Here is a 21,466-nt window from a genome sequence, read left to right on the forward strand (position 1 = left end):
GTTCGCTTCTGCATGCGTGCTCTGCGGGATGGGGCACGTTTACATTTTTTCAAATTTATTTTACCTTTTTATTTTTTATTTTTACACTGTTTTAAAAAAAAAAAAAAAATCTGTCACTTTTATTCCTATTACAAGGAATGTAAACATCCCTTGTAATAGAAAAAATCATGACAGGACCTCTTAAATATGAGATCTGGGGTCAAAAAGACCTTACATCTTTTATTTACTTTTATATTTACACTAAAATGCAAAAAAAAAAATGTAATTTAAAAAAAAAAATGCCCCTTTTAAGAGCTATAGGCGGAAGTGACGTTATGACGTTGCTTCCACCCTGCAGTGTCATGGAGACGGGTGAGGGCCATCTTCATCTCGTTTGTCTCTGTCAGTCCAGGAGAAGGAATGCCGATGGCTCCAGTAAGTGGCGGAGGGCATTGGATCATGACGGGGGGGGGGGGGGGGGGCCTCTCTTGCCATAGGTGATCTTGCGGCAAATCCACCACAGAGACCACTTTTATCTTGTACCAGACCGCCGGCCGAACATGGGGATACCAGGGTTGTGGCATCTAACTGCTGCCATAACGATATTCGTCCCCAAAGTAGGAACGTACATCGGCGTGCGATGGTCCGGAAGTGGTTAATGATTTTTCACTCCAGCAGCATATAATGAGTTTGGAAATTGTAGAGAAATGTTAACTAATGCATTACAATTTAATTACACCCATTAGATTTTAGACGACTAAAACGTAGGACATTTTAGTCGACTAAAATCTACTGGAGATTTAGTCGATTAAATACGACTAAAACAATTGCAGAAGATTAACCCCTTCCCGCCGAGCGTACGCAGATATGCGTACTCGGCTTCCGGGGGGTATACCGGGATGATGCCCGCACCTGCAGGCATCATCCCGGTACCGTTTTCTTCAGCAGGCGATTGGCTTTCCAGCCATAACAACCGATGCGGCTAAAAGCCGCTCGGCTGTTATGCCGGAGGAGCGGGAGGGGACGCCCCCCCCTCCCGCCGCCTCTCGCCGCTGCTACCGGTGCTCCCGCTCGATCGGGAGCACCGATCAGGGATCCGACGCCTCCGGCTGCTGCGGAGGAACTGGAACGAAGCCGTAATCGGCTTCGTTCCAGTCTCCTCATTGTAAACACGGAAGCGACGTCATGACGTCACTTCCCGTTTACTCGGCTGCCAATGGCGCCGGTTTTAAAAAAATATTCGGTATTCAGAATCGCCGTTTTCGGCGATCTGAATACATTGAAGTGTGAAGGAGGGGTGGGGGGTCTTTTAGACCCCCGATCCCTCCATAAAGAGGACCTGTCACCACCTTTTACTGTCACAAGGGATGTTTACATTCCTTGTGACAGCAATAAAAGTGATCAATTTTTTTTTTTTTTTTTAAAAACAATTTAGTTATTTAAAAATAAATAAAATAAATAAAAAAAATAAAAAAAAATTTTTTAAAGCGCCCGCCGCGCCCGCGAGCTCGCGAAGCAAAGAAAACGCATACGGAAGTCGCGCCCGCGTATGTAAACGGTGTTCAAATCACACATGTGAGGTATCGCCGCGATCGTCAGAGTGAGAGCAATAATTCTAGCACTAGACCTCCTCTGTAACGCTAACCTGGTAACCGTAAAAAAATTTTAAAGCGTCGCCTATTGAGATTTTTAGGTACCGTACTTTGTCGTCAATCTACAAGTGCGCGCAATTATAAAGTGTGACATGTTTGGTATCTATTTACTCGGCGTAACATTATCTTTCACATTACGCAAAAAAATTGGGCTAATTTTACTGTTTGGTTTTTTTTTTATTCATGAAAGTGTCCCTTTTCCCAAAAAGTTGCGTTTAAAACACCACTGCGCAAATACCGTGTGACATAAAATATTGCAACAATCACCGTTTTATTCTCTAGAGTCTCTGCTAAAAAAATATATATAATGTTTGGGGGTTCCACGTAATTTTCTAGCAAAAAATATGGATTTTAACTTGTAAACACCAAATTCCAAAAATAGGCTTAGTCATGAAAGGGTTAAAATGGGACTAAATTTAAAATGCCATTTTAGTCCTAAAACTAAGATTAAAACTAAATTGAAATTTTCTGCCAAAATGAACACTGGTGAATACATACCAGAATATCGCAATCACAGATTTTACACACACACACAGCGCAATGACCCAGAAAAGGAACACTCGCCCCTCCTCACCTATGGCGTTTGTGTGGTGTTCATCTTCAGTCAATGAGCACAGCTAGTAATGGGCTTTATTAGAAAGCCCAGCAAAAGCATGAAAGCACATTGTAGTAAATGTTTATTCATAAAATTAAGGATTTCATGTAAATAAAAATATTTATGGAAAATATCAGTTTGTAAACTTAAAAGTAAAAAAATAAAAAAAAGCCCAAGCACGCTAAGGCTTTCCTTTTAGGCTGGGTTCACACTGTGTGTGTCCGAAGGACACCGCGGGAGGTCCGGTGTGTCCCCGTTCGCCATATCGGGTCTAAATTTTTGGCTGAATTCGGACCTGAAACTGAGCCAAAGACGCACAGGACCGTTCTGTTGTGCGTTCCGCGGCTACCATCGGAGATGTGTGAACCGCCTCCATTGAGAGCCGTCACACTCTCCTGTCATGCAAATTGGATGTGGAGAAACCCGCATCCATTTCGGACTAGCGTGAAACCAGCCTAAGGGTCCTTTCACACGGGGCGGATCAGTTCTGATCCGCCCCGTGGATATCCGTTTGCTCAGCGGGGATCACTCCGCCGATCCCCGCTGAGCAGGGAGATGACAGCTCCGTCTCTGCGCAGGGACGGACCTGTCACAGCGCCGCTCTCCCCTATGGGAGATCGGATGACGACAGACCGCAGTGCCCGTCGTCATCCGATCCGCAGACGGATGGAAAAATAGCTTTTTCCTCCGTTACACTTTTTCGGATCGGAGCGGGTCGGATGTCAGCGGACATGTCACCGCTGACATCCGACGCTCCATAGAGCTCTATGGAGCACCCGTTCAGGTCCGCCTGAAAAACTGACAGGCGGGCCTGAACGGGACGTCAGTGTGAAAGAGGCCTTACAGCTGAACTCCTTTTTTAACATCGGCTCCAGCTGCAATACTCATTCTTTCTCTGATACCGTCCCCTGCAGACCCACCACTCTGCAATTCAGTGCCGGACCTATTCCAAGTTCAATGACCACCAACTTCATTTAACCCACTCCTGACCATATATATATCACTCCTGGATATGCTCCGGGGGAGGGGGCATGTGGTCATGGCGGTCTCGGATGCACAGAAGCGCTCTTTCATGTCCTGATATGCGCTGTTCTGTGCATTATTAAAGCATTTGTTACACTTCATATTCCTGATATACCATGCACTTGTATGAGAGTCTCCTGTTCTGTTCTCTTTGTATTGCTTTCTGTGAAATCCCTGCCAGTCCCTCTGCTTTCCTAATTTAAAAAAAACTGACCACACTAAGCAGGGAGAGTACACAGTGTTCAGTTCTCTAGCTATGCTGGGAACTCTGTGTGCTCTTTTACAATGATCAGACTTGTCCTGACACACCTTCCCTGCACAGCCATTCACTGGGAAGCTCAGTGTGCTACTGCTTCTCCTCCCGCCAGCTCTTATGCAGTTGAGAACAGAGGGAATGTGATCACTTATAAAAATACATTATAAATATCCTTTATATATATATATATATAATAATTTACAAATGTTTTGCCTTTAATTTCTATTTTAAACTTAATGGGTTGTTTTAAGGTGATCGTTTACAATCACTTTAAGCTACTTTCACACTCAGACCGCCCGAGCATTAGCAGTAAAGCACCGCTAGTTTTACTGGCGCTGTGCAGGCGGGAGCGGGGCGATTTTTAACTCCAAAGAAGAGGTTAAAAGTGCCCGAAAAGTGTCTCTGACTAAACGCTTTGCAGGCGCTTCAGCAGCGCTGCCCATTGATTTCAATAGCAGGAGCGGTTTAGGAGTGGTGTATACACCGCCCCAAAGATGCCACTTGCAGGACTTTTTTTTTATTTTTATTTTCCATCCTGCAAGTGCACCGCCCCAGTGGGGAGGCATGAAAGGCGCTTTTCAGGTGCTGTTTTTAGTGCTGAAACACCTGAAAAATGCCGTCAGTGTGAAGGGGGTCTAAGGATTTCCCACCTCTGATGCGGCTGGCAAGTAAGTTCTATACTATGAATAAGTGTGCTGAGGTGGAGGCAGGGTTGCCAACCACCAGTAAATTTACTGACAGTTTGTAAAAATCCGTTTTTTGCTTTTTTTTTTTTTTTTTTACAACTGCCAGTAAAGGAGTCACAAAACTAGAATTCAACTTTAAGCACAGCTGCATGTCTCAATCGGTGGAATTGCGCTTTGTGTTGCATGATCATATAATCTTACAATGATGGGAACTGCAGAGATCTGGAGCTGATGCTGGTCATTGTCATTCCTCCAGTCCGGTGTACCCGGACGGGCAGCTGCGAGCTCTGTCTCTCTCCCTTTCTCCTGAGAGATCACCTCCTGTATTTGGCAGGCAGACACTCAATTTAATGGTACACTGCTCTGACATCTGCAGCAGTAAGTAGGTTAACGGATCAATATTATAGAGGTCTGTAGAGACAAGTAAATCTGGCTTGAATGTAGCAGAACAGAAACACAAGGATCTGAATGTCGTAACGGGAGGGGTTTGTGTGGAGAGCACTTATGGTAGGCCATCAATAAAGAATTGTTGTAAATAATTTGTAAATATTGTTTTTTTCTTCTTAAAAACAGGCATTGATTTTTTTTTTTTTTTTTTTTTTTTTTTTATTAAGTTGCTTTGCTGCAGGAAATGGGGGAAAAAAAATCATCGCCCTGCGCCCAAACACTACTTCTTACCAGTCCCACTGCTAGTGATTTGACAATGTTCTCCTGTAGATCCAGAACATCCTGTAGTATAGCTGCATGATTCTGGACAAAATGAGAATCGCAATTATTTTGCTTGAAATAAAGATCACAATTCTCGCGGCGTAACATCATCTTTCACATTATACAAAAAAATTGGGCTAACTTACTTTTTTTTTTCGTTTTTTTTTTTTATTCATTGAAGTAAATTTTTTCCCCAAAAAAAAAAATAGCTTCTGAAAGACCGCTGAGCAAATACATTGTGACATAAGATTTTGACTTGTAAGCAACAAGTGTAAAAAAAAGGTTTAGCCTTTAAAGCGTTGTTCCGCTTAAAAAAATAAATAAAAGTCAGCAGCTACCTACACTTACCTATCCCAGGGTCCTCCCTCTGTTCGGCGGCGCCAGCATTTTAACTGTGGGCGCCCGGCTGTGGCTTCACAGTCGGGCACCCACTGCGCATGTGCGACCCGCACGCCGTGACTGGTCGCGCAGTCATCTGGGACCTGTCACGTGTCCCAGATGATTGACGAGAGGGGAGGGAGGAGAGGTGATCTCCCTTTCTGCAATGAGGGAAGTGACGTCAGGAGCCCTGGTGCCAAAGGAGGCAGACTACGAGGGACCCCATAGCAACAGCCCTTTAGAGGTGAGTAAAAAAAAAAAGAATTTTCTCCAAATTTTTTTTTTTTTTTTTTTAAGAACAGTAATAATTTTTTTTTGGGGGGGGGGACTCCACTTTAAGGCCTGGCTAACATTGCAGCGATTTGGCATGCGATTCGACATGCCAAATCGGCGGCTATTCACATAGCATGCCAAATTGCTGGCTATTTGCATTGCATGCCAAATGCAACATCGCACCAATTTTTAATAGTAGTTTCTGCACTACTTTTTGGCGGCTTTGGGTGCGATTTCAATAGACATCAGTGCAGAAACCCGCACAGGTATCTCTGAAATCGCCCCTGAAGTAAGGACTGACATGTGGGAATGGAATCATGCGAGTCCAGCTGAACTCGCACTATTTCATTCCCGCTGTCAATGTAAACCTAAGCTAAGGCTTCATCACTACTGTGTCCCTGTAGACCTAAAATGATGCAGTGGCCGCCAGATAGACCCCAATGGCTCCCCCATGATACTCTTCGTTCATGGTAAGCACTGTCACTGGTGCTGTGCTTTTTGTTTTTTGTTTTTTTACGTTTTTCACTTTTTAAGTAGCTTTAAAGGAGAAATACGGCCAAAGCTCTTTTGGCTCTAGAACAAAAAAAAAGAAATATTGGACTGTATAGGCCAGAAAAGGAGCATATACAAAAATGGTAAAAAGATTGCATATTTTATTGAAATATCAAAATTTTTAAAATTTTAAAAACACATACATCTTAATATTAAAAACAGCTAAATGAGGCAGTTTCCTGAATGTAGTTTTATAACAAGAATTCCAGTACTACCGTAGTATGGTAAGTCCTTATGTGCTGATGCGTTTCACCAATTTTTTTGCTTCATTAGGGCTTGTGAAGACTATAGTACTCATCTATGAAAGAAAACGATACCATTTACAACCATGTTTACATACATACAAAAATACATAAAACAATTGCAAACGGGGATATATTCCATTGCAGCCATATGCTTAATGTGTGGAGCCCACCACAGTGACCAACCACACCCGCATGCAAACTCCCTGGGCGGACGCTGGAGCTATGAAGGAGAGCTCAACTGCAGAGGTATCGCCCTAAACGAGTGGTTTTCAACTCCCCGGCCTCAGGACCCACTAACAGGTGATATAATTTGCTGCTCAGTGATTGCAGTATTCTAGTCTGCATCTCCCCCAAGGTAATACTGATGCTGTGTACACACACGAGCGGAATGTCCAACAGAAAAAGTCAGACGGGAGCTTTTCATTATATATTCCGATTGTGCATAGGCCCCATCTGACTTTTTACGTCAAATTCTGATGGACCTAGAAATGAACATGTTCTAAATATTTCCGACGGAACCAATTCCTATCGGGAAAACCTCTCGTCTGTATGCTGTTCCGAAGGACCAAAAACGATGCATGCTCTGAAACAAGTACAAGATGGAAGCTATTGGCTACTGGTTATTGAACTTCCGTTTTCTAGTCCCGTTGTACGTCACTGCGTTCTTGACGATCGGACTTTGGTGTGATCGTGTGTATGCAAGGCGGTTTGAGCGGCACTTCGTCGGAAAAACCTTTTGGAGTTTATTCCGACGGGAAAACCGGACGTGTGTACAGGGTATTAAAATCTGGCCTGTTAGTGGGTCCTGAGGACAGGAGTTGAGAACCATTGCCATAAACATTTAAAGAGCAGTGGTAACTATATGTAGTAATTCACTTGTTCACTCTGTATTAGAGACAGATAGCAAGTGCCTTACTCAATACACCCATGGGTCAACTCTTTTGGCCCTACACACCTCTGACCCAGATTCAGTAGACAGCGGGCTAAAGTCTGCTGTTGGCTGATGTCACTCAGCTGAACCACATTCTGGAGAAATGCCGACTTTGTTGGGATGCCTGGACCGGATGCTGGCTCAGGCTCTGAGAGCCTGAGCCAGCTGTTCCTACCAGTGCTCCAGTGAGCGCTGGAGGAGCAGAGCAGAGAGCCAGTGGCTGACAGTAACTAGCGCTCTGCTCATTAAAGGCTGAGAACTGAGCAATCAGTGGTCTTTGATTGCTTAGTTCTTGGAGGCGGTGGGGGACAGATGCAGCATTGAAACAATGCTACATACACCTAGGTGAGTATAATTTTTTTTTTTTTTCAATTTCCAAACTTCTCTTTTAACCATGTTAAGTAGGGTGGCAGCTGTGCGCCAGATCACACATATAATATAAACGATATCCGACACATCCGGGTAAGAGGCGCACTGTGATTGCACACAAAAGCCTGCAGGTGCAGTGTACTCAATGTCCTCCAGCACCCGCCAATCGGCAGGCTGGCTTGTTTACATAGGCAGATCGGCGTTCCGAAAGGGAGGGCTGGATGAGTTTTTATCCATGCAAAGCAAGGCCTAAATTCCATCTCTTCCCCTAGTAAAAGCACCTCACACAGTACAGTACAACACTGGCTAGGCAAACAGTTGACCCTTCCCAGCCAGTGTCATTAGTACAGTGAGGGTGGATATTTTTAACACTGATCACTGTATTACTGTCACTGGTCCTCAAAAGTGTCAGAACATCCGCAATATTGCAGTCCTGCTATAAGTCGCTGATGGCCACCATTACTAGTAAAAAAAAAAATCCCATAGTTTGTAGATGCTACAACTTTTCCAGAAACCAATCAATATACACTGCTTGGGATTTTTTTTACCAGCTCTTTAAAGCTTTATTTGTGGGAAAAAAAGGACATCAATTTTATTTGGGTACAGCGTTGTATGACCACACAATTGTCAGTTAAAATGACACAGTGCCGTATCGCAAAAAATGGCCTGGTCGTGAAGGGGGGGGGGGGGGGGATAAATCTTCCAGAAGTCAAGTGGTTAAAGTAGAGATTTACTGTGCTTGTGGTGGGTAGGCTTTTGCACAGCATGCTTGCATATTTTTTGTGGTTGTCTTCCGGTTACATAGTTGCATAGTAGGTGAGGTTGAAAAAAGGCCATCAAATCCAACCTATGTGTGTGATTTTATGTCAGTATTACATTGTATATCCCTGTATGTTGTGGTCATTCAGGTGCTTATCTAATAGTTTTATGAAATTATCGATGCTCCCCGCTGAAACCACTGCCTGTGGAAGGGAATTCCACACCCTTACTGCTTACAGTAAAGAACCCTCTATGCAGTTTAAGGTTAAATTGCTTTTCTTCTAATTTTAGTGAATGGCTGCGTGTCTTATTATATTCCAATACGCAGAAAAGTTTTATCCCTATTGTGGGGTCACCAGTACGGTATCTATACATTGAAATCATATCCCCTCTCAAGAGTCTCTTCTCCAGAGAGAATAAGTTTTTAGTGCTTGTAACTTTCCCTCATAACTAATGTCCCCCAGTCCCTTTATTCATTTTGTTGCCCTTCTCTGGGCTCTCTCCAGTTCCAGTACATCCTTCGTGAGGACTGGTGCCCAGAACTGGACAGCATACTCCAGGTGCGGCCGAACCAGAGTCTTGTAGAGTGGGAGAATTATCCTTTTATCTCTGGAGTTAATCCCCTTTTTAATGCATGCCAATATTCTGTTTGCTTTGCTTGCAGCAGCTTGGCATTGCATGTCATTGCTGAGCCTATCATCTACTAGGACTCCCAGGTCCTTTTCCATCCTAGATTCCCTAGAGGTTCTCCCACATCAGTGTATAGAATGCATTCGTATTTTTGCCACCTAAATTCATTATTTTACATTTTTGCACATTAAACATAATTTTCCCTGTAGTTGCCCACTTTATTATTTTTGTTCAGATCTTCTTGCAAGGTTTTCACATCCTGCGGAGAAGTTATTGCCCTGCTTAGCTTTGTATCATCCTCCATGTCATTTATGAATAAATTAAATAGGATTGGTCCCAGGACAGAACCCTGGGGGACCCCACTTTCCACTCCTGCCCATTCCGGGTACTCTCCAATTTATCACCACCCTCTGAACTTGCCCCTGTAGCCAGTTTTCAATCCATGTACTCTATGGTCCATGCCAACTGACCTTTACTGTGTACAGTAAAGGTTTATGGGGAACTGTATCAAATGCTTTTGCAAAATCCAGATACATCACGTCTACAGGCCTTCCTTTATCTAGATGGCAGCTCATCTCCTAGAAAGTGAATAGATTGGTTCATACCAAACCATTCTTCATGAATCCATGCTGATTACTGCTAATGATACCGTTGTCATTACTAAAATCTTATATATAGACCCTTATCTCCTCCAAGAGCTTGCATACTATCGATGTTAGGCTAACTGGTCTGTAATTCCCAGGGATGTATCTTGGTCCTTTTTAAAATATTGGTGCTACATTGGCTTTTCTCCAATCAGCTGGTACCGTTCCAGTCAGTAGACTGTTCGTAAAAATTCATATCTCCACACCCGCTAGGCATTGTACCTACTAATTTGATGGGGATTGAGGATTATACCCTGTCCAAATGAACTAACAACTAGTTTCCTGACCCTAATACTCAACATAACACATTAACTCAACAATACACAGGTACTCAGTCCACGTGCACTCACAGCCCACAACACTCAGGTACACCCAACGCTCAAGTACTCCCAATACTCAATATTGCCATTGGGCAAACACAGATGATGTAACTCCTGCGGATATGATGTGGAGGTGCCTTTTTTTGGCAGCTGGCCAAGAGTGGGCGCTGTGCATGCAACACAGAGTGTACACAATAAAAAAAACTGCTAAGAGGAAGAAATTTTATGGCAGAAGGGCAGATCAATTCTGCAAAACATCTCTACTTCCTAGCAGTGTTTTTCTGTACAGTTCTGCTTTAATTAAAAAAAAAAAAAAAAAAGTTTTGGCTAGTGACACGCTATGCTTTTATACACAGCAGAATGTATATTTGACTAGTAACTTTTCCCCATGCACAGTTTAGCCGGCCATACATGGATCAAAATTTGCCCGGTCCAGCAGGGACTGGCTGAATTTTGATCCATGTATAGGCTAGATGGTTGTACAAGAGTAGGCCTTGTCATCTTGTGTATGACCAGCCTGATGGGTTATTCCCGAATGATCAGTGCTGTTGGTTATGGCCAGCAAAACCAATCATTGCAATCTGCCGACGGGGAAGGCTCCCTGCCAGCAGAATACAATAGAACACAACAGGAGGATTCCCCCATCCACACTTAATGGCTCATTTTTTTTTCATTCAACCAGCTGGCTAAATGAAAAAAATTATATATATAATGGGCTGTCTTTGCAAGAGCCAAGTTATACAGTGGTGTGAAAAAGTGTTTGCCCCCTTCCTCATTTCCTGTTCCTTTGCTTGTTTGTCACACTTAAGTGTTTTGGAACATCAAACCAATTTAAACAATAGTCAAGGACAACACAAGTAAACACAAAATGCAATTTGTAAATGAAGGTGTTTATTATTAAAGGTGAAAAAAAATCCAAACCATCATGGCCCTGTGTGAAAAAGTGATTGCCCCCCTTGTTAAAACATACTATAACTGTGGTTGTCCACACCTGAGTTCAATTTCTCTAGCCACACCCAGGCCTGATTATTGCCACACCTGTTCACAATCAAGGCATCACTTAAATAGGAGCTGCTTGACACAGTAAGGTCCACCAGAAGATCCTTAAAAGCTACACATCATGCCGAGACCCAAAGAAATTCAGGAACAATTGAGAAAGAAAGTAATTGAGATCTATCAGTCTGGAAAGGGTTATAAAGCCATTTCCAAAGCTTTGGGAATCCAGCGAACCACAGTGAGAGCCATTATCCACAAATGGCGAAGACATGGAACAGTGGTGAACCTTCCCAGGAGTGGCCGGCCGCCCAAAATTACCCCAAGAGCGCAGCGACGACTCATCCAAGAGGTCACAAAAGACCCCACAACAACGTCCAAGGAACTGCAGGCCTCACTTGCCTCAGTTAAGGTCAGCGTTCATGCCTCCACCATCAGGAAAAGACTGGGCAAAAATGGCCTGCATGGCAGAGTTCCAAGGAGAAAACCACTGCTGAGCAAAAAGAACATCAAAGCTCGTCTCAATTTCTCCACAACACATCTTGATGATCACCAAGACTTTTGGGACAACATTCTGTGGACCGATGAGACAAAAGTGGAACTCTTTGGAAGGTGTGTGTCCAAGTATATCTGGCGTAGACGGAACACTGCATTTCATAAAAAGAACATTATACCAACAGTAAAATATGGTGGTGGTAGTGTGATGGTCTGGGGCTGTTTTGCTGCTTCAGGACCTGGAAGACTTGCCGTGATAAAAGGAACTATGAATTCTGCTGTCTACCAAGAGATCCTGAAGGAGAATGTCCGACCATCTGTTCGTGTACTCAAGCTGAAACGAACTTGGGTTCTGCAGCAGGACAATGATCCTAAACACACCAACAAGTCCACCACCGAATGGCTGAAGAAAAACAAAATGAAGACTTTGGAGTGGCCTAGCCAAAGTCCTGACCTAAATCCTATTGAGATGTTGTGGTATGACCTTAAAAAGGCCGTTCATGCTCGAAAACCCTCTAATGTAACTGAATTAGGACAATTCTGCAAAGATGAGTGGGCCAAAATTCCTCCAGGACGCTGTAAAAGCCTCATTGCACGTTATCGCAAACGCTTGGTTGCAGTTGTTGCTGCTAAGGGTGGCACAACCAGTTATTAGGTTTAGGGGGCAATCACTTTTTCACACAGGGCCATGATGGTTTGGATTTTTTTTCACCTTTAATAATAAACACCTTCATTTACAAATTGCATTTTGTGTTTACTTGTGTTGTCCTTGACTATTGTTTAACCACTTGCTTACTGGGCACTTAAACCCCCCTCAGTCCCAGACCAATTTTCAGCTTTCAGCGCTGATGCACTTTGAATGACAATTGCGCGGGCATACAACACTGTACCCAAATGAAATTTTTATCATTTTTTTCCCACAAATAGAGCTTTCTTTTGGTGGTATTTAGTTACAGCTCGGAGTTTTATTTTTTGCTAAACAAACAAAAAAAGATGCAAAAAAAAAAAAAATCATGTTTTAATAGTTTTTTATAAAATTTTGCAAACGGGTCATTTTTCTCCTTCATTGAAGTGCGCTGATAAGGCGGCACTGATAGGCTGCATTGGTGGGCACTGATGGGCTGCATTGGTGGGCACTGATGGGCTGCATTGGTGGGCACTGATGGGCTGCATTGGTGGGCACTGATAGGCTGCATTGGTGGGCACTGATAGGCTGCACTGGTGGGCACTGATAGGCATAGTTAAGGCGGCACTAATAGGCACAGATAAGGTGGCACCGATGGGCACAGATAAGGCGGCACTGATGGGCACAGATAAGATGGCACGGATGGGTGGCACGGATAAGTGGCACGGATGGGTGGCACGGATGGGCACTGATAGGTACCACAGATAGATGGGACTGATGGGCACTGATAGGTGGCACTGATAGGTGGCTCTGATAGGTGGCACTGCTGGGCACTGATGGGCGGCACTGCTGGGCACTGATGGGCGGCACTGCTGGGCACTGATGGGCGGCACTGGGGTGCAGCACCTTTGAGGCAGATTGGGTGGCACTGTGGGTGGCACTGTGGGCACTATGGGCACAGACGGGGGGCACTTTTACTTTTAGTTATACTTCAGGATGGCACTGCGGGAGGCAGGTGGGTACTGGCAGGTGGCATGTGGTGCCTTGCATTGCTGGCCGTGATCGGGACTGATGTCCCGATCACGGCCGCCGGTGATCGGCTTTTTTTTTTTCTCCTCGCGTCAGCGCGAGGAGGAATAATAGCCGATTACCGGCTCCGTTCTATCACATGATCAGCTGTCATTGGCTGACAGCTGATCACGTGATAAGGGGTCGGGATCGACCCCTTACACGGATCGGTGATCAGGCGAGTCTCACGGACTCGCCGATCACAGAGCGCGCCCCTCAGGGGGCGCGCAGGCCGCTCGTAACCGGGACGACGTCAATAGACGTAGTCCCGGAAATCTAGGTCCGCGCTAATGCCGTCATTCGGCAATAGCGCGGTACCCAAGTGGTTAAATTGGTTTGATGTTCCGAAACACTTAAGTGTGACAAACATGCAAAGGAACAGGAAATGAGGAAGGGGGCAAACACTTTTTCACACCACTGTATGTATGCATTGTAGCTGCCTTACTTCCCATGTCATCACCTGTGATCAATCATAGAATCTTAGCAATTAATCCCCAATGTAAAACAATATCCTTGTGCAGAAATGATTCAAGTGGATGTTTCAGTGACTTATGTCTGCATGAATACATTTCAGACATTTCAAAATATACAACCGTATTGATTTTCAAAGTAAGCACTATTACTTTAATCATAAAAAAAACAACATTTTTTATCAATGAAGTATAAATATGTTCCCCCAAAAATATGTGCTGCAGCACTTAATAATAATTGTATCTGCAATTCCTTTTCTCTTAGTCGCCCTACACATGTCTACATTTATCTGCTGAACGTTTCAGAGAAGTCCATCTAATGCAACTTGTTGTGATAGTGTGACAACTATGCTGCACTGCTCCTTAAATGAGCATAGTTGCTACTCTCTCATGTAGGCTGTGCCTACTTGCACTGCAGTGGGATGAAAATAATGTTACAGGGGGTGTAGCTATTAGTATTGCCACTGCTGGTTTACAAATCTGTAGTTTGTCAGTCATCACCTGGACAAACCAAATATCGCCCACTGGTTTCTGAATTGACAACACTGTTTCTGAAACTCTCCCACTGTGGTCTGTAGTGTCTGGGAGGGAGATCATAAGAGACGCAAATAAAACGTAAATTTTAATATCAAATACTGTAATTTTGCTTTCCTGATGGACTCCATGGCAGCATACGTTTGGGTACCCTGTCCTCGCTCCTACCCCATTGGACCCCATTTCCATAACTTTAAGACTGAGCCAGAGGCCGTGTTCCGTAACTAGCCTACTCATGACTCAGGGAGGGCCATGGAGTCCATCAAGAAAGGAAAATTACGGTAAGTATTTGCTAGTAAATTTTCAGTTTTCCTTACATACTTTCATGGCAGCATACATTTGGGAACTATCCCCAAAAAAAACAAGGGTGGGATGTCTGAAAAGTAGGGTTTTAATCATAGCCAAAAGAAACCCTATGGGTAGATATTAACAGCTAAAGGAAGTTCGCTACACCCCACAATGAGCCAGAACAGCTTTGATGGAAGACATGTCATCCTCCTACAACTATTCCTTGTGCCCTTTCCTGGGGAGCCCGCAAAGCCTACACACTCCTAGATGAGTGTGTGGTGACTGCTTCTGTAGGAACCAAGCCCTACGCTTTATAAGCCTAATGGCTAGCTGGAATGACCCATCGAGTAGAAATTCTGGATGACATCTCTGTCCTGCTGATTCTGCTAGAGAGAGTGACAAATATGTCCTAAAACTCTAAGCAAAGCTGTAGCTTGAGAGCATGCTCAAAGTATCCCAGTATCCATGGCATGGAACCAGTTATCCTTGGTGGACTGGCATATGGGAGGAACAAATCCTTTGCTTTCATAGAATGCAGAAGCCACCTCAGATTGCCACCCAGCATGGATATAAACACTACCCATACTGGGCAGAAAGCCACAAGGATCCCTCTTGGCACAGGGCCCAGATCCTGACAAACCTCCTGACTGATGAACCCATAGAAAGGCTGCCTTTATGACTGAGACTTTACTCAAAACTGAACTGAAAGATTTCATTTGGAGCAGCAAGCTGTCAAGGGGCCTTAAAGGCCCTGATTCTGGCCAAGCTTCCTGCTGAGGATGTAGCCCTAGAGAGATTGACATCATTGCTAAATCCTTACTCCAACTGGACTGGAGGGGATCCCATCTAGAGCTGTAAATCACTAGAGGATCCTTCCTAGCCTAAAGCTTTGAACTTGGCAAACTTCCTGGTTGAAGAGAGAGCCCTTAAAGTTCATGTCTTCATAGCTCAGTCTTTGTCCAAGTTGGATTGCAAAAAGATCCATTCTGGAAGGAAGGAAGTCCAGAGCAAGTAGTAAACCCTGCCTAGATAGTCTTGGCTCTCCTTCGAGTCTCGGATGCAGCCCTCCTTTAAAGTATTGGATGAGTAAGGGATAGTTTACCCATGAGACATTGGATATGGCAGGGATCTAAGAGAGCTTTAGGATCAGTTGAAGTCCGTAATGCACCTGACGCAAAGAAAACAAAGTCCAAACTGAACAAGCTCTATTCGAATCCTTTTGTATGATTTATAGATATTCGCTTAGAGAAACAGCCAAGCCTGATCAGTCTCTTCCCGCCAAGGTGAGAAAGTGGAAGAGATGAACAAGGGTGGAATATTGCTCTCTATGACAGATCTCATCTGAGAGAAAGCATTTCAATCCGATACCCCAGTATCAAAGGCCTGAACCCACGCCTCTTTGGCCAATAAGGAATTACTGCAAAAATTGCCATGGTCTTTAGCAACAGACCCCCCCAAAAAGCTGTATATGGATTGAACTGGAAAGCATATGGCTTGTGAGACCTTTCCTGATCTGACGCAGCATCTGCACCCAGGGCTTGGGCAGGAGAGGCAGCCGCCTTGGGCACTGTGGCATCATGTGAGGTGGGGGGTTATTACTAGGACATTGGTGGGGGCTATTTGTGTTGAGAAGGGGAGCGGCACAAGTAAGAATTGTTCTAGGAGGGCAAGTTTGGGGAGGTGTGCTAGGAGTGGTGATTTGGGGGGATATGTGTTGGGAGGGGGAATGGGGAAGGTTTTTGCTAGGAGGGGTAATTGGGGGGGGGGGGGATTTGTTCTTGGAGGGGAAATTTGAGGGGTAGAGGATTTGTGCTAGGAGGGGGAATATTTTTTTTTGGGGGGGGGGGGGGATTTGTGCTAGCAGCATATAGGGAGAGATAGGATTCCCATAAAAGTAATATAGTAGAGGGGAAATATCTTTTTTTGGGGGGAGGGATTTGTGCTAGTAGGGATGATTGGGGGGGTATGTCTGCTAGGAGGGGAAATTGGGGGGGATTTGTTGTGAAGGGGGGTAGGATTTGTGCTTGCAGGGGAAATTTGAGAGGTAAAGGATTTGTGCTAGGAGGGGTAAATTGGAGAGGTAAATGATTTGTGCTAGGACGGGGGCTTTTTTTAGGTGGGGGATTTATGCTTTGGACATATGGGGAGAAAGAGAGGCTTTAAGATGGGGGGGGCAAAGATTTGTACTGGGAGGAGGGGGATTTTTTTCTTAAGGGGTGAACATGCAGATTCGTCTTCAGGTTTTTTTGTTTTGGTTTACTTTTTTTTTAATGGACTTGTTGGGGGGCTTTGGTGAAATATCAGGGGTCTAAACAGACCCCTAATGTTTCGCATTTGAGACAGAGAAAGGGACTGAGGACAGAGATTCCCCTAGTCCCTTTTGAATGATGGGGCCTGGGCCCAGTACAGGAGGGTTGGCTGTACTGCCTTATCAACAGCCCTGGCATCACCTCTGAGACAGCATCTCAGCCCATAGAGTAGATACTGACTGGGGATAATGCCAAGGATGGCAAGTGAAGGCATCATCAGGGGAGTACTGTGATCTCTATGAGCTGTAATATCTAGACGTTTTACACATTATTGAGCAATGCTAATGCTAGGTCCGCTTTAACACAAAATATCAGCAGTGTGCAGCTGTTTTGGGTAATCACAGCTGCTGCATATTTCTTCCTATAGAGTCTTGCTGTACTTAGCAATCCATGATTCTTTAAGTCTTTAACCACTTGCTTACCGGGCACTTAAACCCCCCTTCTATCCAGACCAATTTTCAGCTTTCAGCACTGATGCACTTTGAATGATAATTACGCGGTCATGCAACACTGTACCCAAATAAAATTTTTATTTTTTTTCTCACAAATAGAGCTTTTTTTGGTGGTATTGGATCACCTCTGCGATTTTTATTTTTTGTTATAAAAAATGTAAAAAAAGACAGAATTTATAAAAAAAAAAAATTGTTATAAAACTTTAAAACAGGTAAATTTTGTCCGTCATTGATGTACACTGATGAGCCGGCACTGATGGGTGGCAGTGATGGGCACTGATCAGTTACACTGATAGGCAGAACTTCTAGATGGCACTGATTGGCACCACTTGATAGTTGGCACATGTGGGCATTGATAGGTGGCACTTGTGGGCACTGTCAGGTGGCAAAAAGTCCTCTTCGGGACCGATGTCCCTTTCAGATGAGCCGATGATCGGCTTTTTTTTTTACTCCTCCGCCGTCAGCGTGAGGAGAAAAAAAAACGATCACCGAGCTTTTGTTTTGATCATGTGATCAGCTGTCATTGGCTGACAGCTGATCACATGGTAAGGGACTGGCTCCTTACTCGGATCGGTGATCACCCGAGTCTCATGGACTCTGTGATCACAGCGTGTTCCCCGCAAGCCCTGTAGGTCACGCGCAGGGAGCGTGCACAGGGGAAGCTGTCATTTGATGGCCACCCGGGAATTCAGGTCCGCACTGTGGCCGTCATTCGGCTATAGCGCGGATGTCAAGAGGTTAATATTGATTGGACCCTGGGCAAACATTTTCTTGGGCCCTCCAGAATCCACTTATCAACTATTTGTAGACAGTGGGGGCTGATGGGGCAGCTGCTTTGGGCCTCACAACAATGACTGGGCCTGGGGCAGCTGCCCCTTTTGCCCTGCATTAAAGAAAGCCCTGTGTATATTGTATGTATCCTGTAGCTGGGCCCTGCTGGGAGGAATTTTATCCAATACAATTCCACTTTTTTTATTTCGCACTTTCTATGGCAAAAAAACTGACAGAATGTGGTTATACAATGACATGTAAAACGATTCTACACTGTTCCTATTAGTCAATTTCTGTTCATGGAAATCGCATTGCTGGCTTTGACTTGAGGCTTGTAAGGTGTTAAGTAGCTGATGTCACATTTATCACCAAGGATGGCACTTTATCACATTCATGAGCGTAACCCCCACACACACCGCTGCAGGCTCTCCAAGCAGATTGAACAGATCCATTATTTCTGGGATGAGTCAGGCGGGTTACATGGAACTGGCGGCAGGTGGTGGGTGTAAGTGAGTTACCAACTTTTAATGATGAATAGATTCTTAATGCCGGGAATAGATCTGTTTCCTCCGCCTGGGCCATGACAGTAATGGACATTCACATGCCTGCATATGTCATGGTATGGTATACAGAAAATGCTGCCCTCCTGCCTAGGCAATAAGTAAGGCTGTTCTTTACATTATCTTTATGAATGAAAATACCTACCTATGTATAATTAAACACTAACCACTTGACTTCCGGAAGATTTTACCCCCTTCATAACCAGTGCATTTTTTTTTGTGCCATTCAGCACTGTGCTACTTTAACTGCTTTCCGACCAGCCGCCTGCGAGAACCGCCCTCATGTCGCGATCACCGCCGGGCTCCCGCAGTCGCTCGGGGGACACGTAGAACCGGGATCTGTGTGTGTAAGCACACAGTTTCCGGTTCTCTGAGAGAAGTGACAGACTCTGTATGAACAGACTATCTCTTCCCCTACACAGTCCCCTCCCCCCCTTAATTTAGAACACACACTAAGGAACACGTGAACCCCTTGATTGCCCCCTAGTGTTAACCCCTTCCCTGCCAGTGAAATTTTTTTTTACAGTAATCGGTGCATTTTTATAGCACTGATCGCTGTATAAATGCCAATGGTCCCAAAAATGTGTCAAAATTGTCTGTGTCCGCCATAATGCCGCAGTCCCGATAAAAATCACAGATAGTCGCCATTACTTATAAAAAAAATTTATAATAAAAATGCCATAAAACTATCCCCTATTTTGTAGCCGCTATAACTTTTACGCAAACCTATCAATATACGCTTATTACGATTTTTTTGTTTACCAAAAATATGTAGAAGAATACATATCGGCCTAAATTGAGGAAAAAAATTGTTTTTTTTTATATATTTTTGGAGGATATTTATTATAGCAAAAAATGTGTTTTTTTCCAAAAATTTTGCTCTTTTTTTTGTTTATAGCAATTGTTCAATCATGCAACACTACGCAAATGAAATTTATATAAATTTTTTCACACAGATAGAGCTTGCTTCTTTTTTTTTTTTTGTTTATTACATAAATGAAAAAAGGCTGAAAATTTTGGGAAAGAAAACAATATTTTCTATTTTTCTGTTATAAAACATATTCAATAAAATCAAATTTCGTCATAAATTTAGGCCAAAATGTATTCTGCTACATGTCTGGTTAAAAAAAAAAAAAAAAAGTGTGTATATTAATTGGTTTGTTTGAAAGATAAATTGTCTACAAACTATGGGATATATATATATATATTTGAAAATTGATCAATCCTCTCATATCATGAGGCTCTAAAATGTCAGGACAGGAAAAAATACCCCCTAAATAACCCCTTTTTGGAAAGAAGACAGTCCAAGGTATTGGCGAGGGATGGCAAGTTTTCTGAAGTTGTAATTTTTTTGTCACAATTTTTTGGAAAATTAAGAAATTAAATAAAAATTTGGGTTTTTTCACTTTTTTTTTTTTTTTACATACTGTCCCCAGTGCAGTACAATGTCATCATATTACTGGTTTAACTGGGATCAGGGATACTGACTGGTGACCGTATGTAAATAAAAAGGATAATTCTCCCGCTCTACAAGACTCTGGTCCAGCCGCACCTGGAGTATGCTGTCCAGTTCTGGGTACCAGTCCTCAGGAAGGATGTACTGGAAATGGAGCGAGTACAGAGAAGGGCAACTAAGCTAATAAAGGGTCTGGAGGATATTAGTTATAAAGAAAGGTTGCGAGCACTGAACTTATTCTCTCTGGAGAAGAGACACCTGAGAGGGGATATGATTTCAATATACAAATACCATACTGGTGACCCCACAATAGGGATAAAGCTTTTTCGCAGAAGGAAGTTTAACAAGACTTGTGGCCACTCATTAAAATTAGACGAAAAATACACTTTTTTGAATTAAAAAATAAGACATCAGTAAGGTTAGCCTAATTTTTATTTATATTGTGAAAGATAATGTTACGCCGAGTAAATTGATACCCAATTTGTCATGCTTCAAAATTGCGCTCGTTCGTGGAATGGTGACAAACTTTTACCCTTAAAAATCTCCATAGGCAACGTTTAAAAAAATTCTACAGGCTGCATGTTTTAAGCTACAGAGGAGGTCGAGGGCTAGAATTATTGCTCTCGCTCTATCGATCGCGGCGATACCTCACATGTGTGGTTTGAACACCATTTTCATATGCGGACGCTGCTCACATATGCGCTTGCTTCTGCACGTGAGCTCAGCGGAACTGGGCTCGTTTAAAAAATGTATTTTCTTCTTATTTATTTTACGTTTTTATTTTTATACTGTTGTTTTTTTTTTTGTTTTTTTTTTAAATTGTCACTTTTATTCCTATTACAAGGAATGTAAACATCCCTTGTAATAGAAAAAAGCATGACAGGACAAAAAAAAATAATAATTTGTCATTTAAAAAAAAAAAAAAAAAGTGTCTTTTAAGAGCTATGGGCGGAAGTGACGTTTTGCCATCTTCCCCTCACTCATCTCCATATCCATGGGCACCCTGACCGGTCTGCAGCTGCACAGCCCCATACACAACAAACTGCAATGCACTGTGTGTTCTAACACCTTTCTATCAGAACCAACATTAACATTTTCAGCAATTTGAGCTCCTGTAGCTTCTTATGCTTGCCCATTTGTTCTGCTTTAAACAAATCAACTTCAGGGACAGCATGTTTTCTTGCTGCCTAATATATCCCACCCACTTTCAGATTCCATTGTAATGATAAAGTCAATGTTATTCACTTTACTTGTCAGTGGTCATAGTGTTATGACTGATCGATGTATGTATCCTGTATCCCAACACCTGACATGCACATTCTTATTCCAGGCCAGGGGCTTAACTACAAGGGTCGCAATTGTGACTTGGCCCCATGCTCCAGAAGGCCCATGCGGCTCCCCCTCTATACCGGGGATACATAAGGCTGATATACCAGGCTGAAAGG

This window comes from Lithobates pipiens, unplaced genomic scaffold, assembly GCF_037356315.1.
Source record: "Lithobates pipiens isolate NorthernLeopardFrog02 unplaced genomic scaffold, aLitPip1_a1.2 Scaffold_22, whole genome shotgun sequence".
Classification (NCBI taxonomy): Eukaryota; Metazoa; Chordata; class Amphibia; order Anura; family Ranidae; genus Lithobates; species Lithobates pipiens.